At 38.7% G+C, this 3,534-nt stretch overlaps 1 protein-coding gene across 3 annotated transcripts in view; it reads left to right on the top strand.

The window, feature by feature from the left end:
• Nucleotides 1-3,534, top strand: part of PHKA2 (phosphorylase kinase regulatory subunit alpha 2) — a 62,426-nt gene that overhangs the window by 4,729 nt on the left and 54,163 nt on the right. The window lies entirely within an intron of this gene.

The raw sequence follows: 3,534 nt of genomic DNA, 5'->3' as shown, positions 1-3,534 counted from the left end.
TCCATATCTCTCATCCTATTGTGTGTTACTTCCCCCACATCCTAGATTGTAAGCTCTTCGGGTGTCACTGTCAGTATCTGTCTGTCATTTGCAACCTCTATTTAATGTACAACACTGTATAATATATTGGTGCTATATAAATCCTGTTTATTGATAATAATAATGTTAGTGGTTAACCTATTCTGACTCCAATGGCTATTCAGTAATTCAACACAGAAAAGTGTCAGAATGTCCAAACTGTGGTAATAGCACTGATTGTTATCTGATGTCACCCATGGCACATTTAGAAAGCACTGCCGCTTGTAGCATCAGCCAAGTATGATACCAGCCCTCTATAATGCTCTAGGGAGTAATAGTTTTAGCTTTTTTCCTGGGCAGATCTCATGACATACTTTTCTGTTTGGACATTCTTACCAGGGCCCTGTGTCCCTGCAGCACCTTATAGTCAGGGGTCAGTGAGCTGCGTGGAATGCATCCAAAATATTTTTTGGAAGGAGAAGTAAACCTGAAACAAGTCATGTGACAGTAATTTCCTCCTATCTGTTAGTGTTCTGTGAATTATATACAGGGATCACAGAATCAGAAGCTCCACACTATGCTCGTGACTTTATCAATAGAACACTTTTCTAGCACAACGTGGAGTATTTTTAGCAATGTCCTGCTCTGTGTAGCGAGGAGCACGACTCTCTGTTAAAAATAGACTCATATATGTGTTCCCTCTGTACTGGCCCTGTACATTCACTTTAAATAGAACTGTATCTTTTTCTTGCAGTATGGAGTTAGATGATATTGGTGGTATGTTAAAGGAAACTTGCATGGATAAGTATAGAAGCTGCTATTTCTGACCTGTGAAATGTTTACATGGCTGTAATATCTGGCGGCCACTAAAGTGGAACTAAACTTTGAAAAACAATAATTTCAGGCTGGCAGCTGTATTTTAGAAGGGTCAGAGTTTGTCCTTCCTGCAATAATACAAATTTATCTGCCTGTTCCCAATCTTCTGTTCAGTGCACACTGAGCTGCAAATGTGCTGCTTAGTGTGCATTCCCTGCATACCCAAGCATTATATAATTCTAGCATAGCCAATCAGCAAAGTCAAAGACCCAGATTCATAGAATGTTAGTGCTGGCCATGGAGCAAGTAAAAGTGAATTTAGTCAGTTTTATTGGATTTGGTGAATTCCCCAACAAAATCCTTGTGGTGACTGCTAGGCCATAGGGACCATCATACTGTACTCGGTCTAGAAAACTTTGTTCTGCAATAAAAAAAACTTTACCCAAAAGTTTAAAAGTCTTTTAAAGTGATAAAAAACATCAAATCAAATATTTGATTTCTGCTGAAGTGGTGCAGGTAAAGCAATCTAATCCTGCTGATCAATTTCCAGTTAAGCATGTATTGATCATTTGCAACATTGAGCACAAATCGAATGCCTAAGAAAACAAGCCAAGCAGGAAATGAAAGAAGGTCTTCCTGACAGTAATTAAAGCCTAGGTGAGATTATTAAATCTTCATTACTTTTCTAGAAGTTTTAATTTAATCTTTTTCAATGTACCTTATGAAGGGATTTCCTGTTCTAACACTTCTAATAGAAGTCATGGGAAATATGCCAAACAGAGTCACAGCCACCAATAAAAATAAAAGTAGTTGTGACATTGTAACACTATCTAAAATCATCTGCTATCCACCTTCTAAACCAGCCACTTCAGTACAGCCATCCCTGCCAACAAGATGCCTCCCCAGCACATTTTCATTTCTCCCATAGTGTCAGTGTCAAGGAGGGAATCAGCAGCTGCTGGTCTGCAGCCCAAGATAAGGAACGGACGGCGCCTGCATTTACATGAACGTATTTAGGTTTAAAAATAGTATATATATATATATATATATATATATTTTTTTTTTTCAAATACTATCCAAACAAATTTCTGCATATAGCCTTTGTTTTCAAACTAGCCATCTTTTCCTCCTGTAATTCTGCTCAGGTCAAATGATTAGCGGCTCCCTCCCTCTCCTCCTCTTTTTACTTTCATTTACTTCTATCTGCCAGGGTTCTACTTTGCTAAGGTTCTAAGAAGTTGTTTTATATGACCAAAATGTATTCCAATCTACAGAACAGTAACTAAGGGAAAACACTTAGTGACTTATAAAACTGAAGTCTTTTGTACTGAATTGGCACCTAAGGCAGAAGTAAAGGATAGAGAATACAAAGTTGTGGGGAAACTAAAGTAGGTTAATGAATGTTATTTTGTGGTCATGTTTTCTTCTTGTTCATCTACTGACCAAGGGCTTGCTTAGGATGTTTGTGATTAGAAATACAAGGATGTACATATGCTCCACCATGTTCTTATCACTGTATTGTTTGCAGCCTTGTAATTTCAAATTATGTTATTATGCTGAAACAGCAATCAAATAGGCTATTTATATATTAATTTTCCTTCACCAAACAGGTCCCCCTTTCTCGAAGTAAAGGATGAAGTGTTCTCCCCAGCCCCTTTTAGCTGGGGGCACCAGCCGGCATTGTTCAGTAACCACTCAGCTGTTTTTGGGTGGTTACAATTCCTACAAATTCTTTCCACCCAACCGGAAAAACTTTCTGGGTTGAACACTGGGATGATCACTCTTAGTGACACCACAGTATTTATATCATAGTAAATAGAACGTATCTGATCATAAATGATGCCATGTGCAACTTGTATTACCTTCCTTGACACTTTGCCTTTTCAGGAAGATAGCAAAGTGAACCTACCAAGGAGCTTATAACAATTCTATAACCTGACAAAGGACAACTTCAACTTCCTCACAAAAGCCACACAGTTTGTACAGAGAAGGAAATAGCTTTGCACCATTCATTAGCAGCTTATTGACATTCGTGTTAATGATGAAATACGAATACATTTGTATGCACGGTGCCTCTGGTGTGATGGAAACGTCTGTGTCCTGCAGGGAGTGATGGCATTATCTGCTGCTACAGTACCTTCAGTTTCAGGAAAGGTGCAGCATGGGAAACTAAATATAACTACATAATTACAGATCTACTGTTAGAGAGAAGACAAAATCACCTGTGCCTATGTACTTGTAGGGTAGATAATAAGCACCCCAGTACCTAGAATCCTCTGGGATAAGTGTCTCACCACCATTATACTGACAGCACAGCTTAAGCTACATACACAGATGATTTTTGCCTGAGACAAACAGTCGTGCTCTTATTGGGTGCAGTGGATTGATGGATGACCTATGGAAGAGAGCACAGCTGGGTGCCACTTGCTTGTCCTCCCCGACCCTCCCCCATCCTTTCCCTTTCCAATTGAACAAAACAGCACTGTACATACAGCTCTTGTTTGTTCAGCTTGCATATCCACCTGACATCTGTACAGGGCTTTACAAATGTGAAGAATTGCTTTATGGAAGCTGAGATTTATGTTGTTATATTGACCATCTAAACTGTGAAACAGAGTGGAGTACTAAACCCCGCCAAGGAACATACATTACAATGCATTTAAAGGATAATGTTTATATTTATTGTTATTATTATTATAC

This window comes from Pyxicephalus adspersus, chromosome 1, assembly GCF_032062135.1.
Source record: "Pyxicephalus adspersus chromosome 1, UCB_Pads_2.0, whole genome shotgun sequence".
NCBI classification, from domain to species: Eukaryota; Metazoa; Chordata; class Amphibia; order Anura; family Pyxicephalidae; genus Pyxicephalus; species Pyxicephalus adspersus.
Note: the sequence above shows the minus strand (reverse complement) of the source record. Positions and strands in the feature narration are given on the sequence as shown.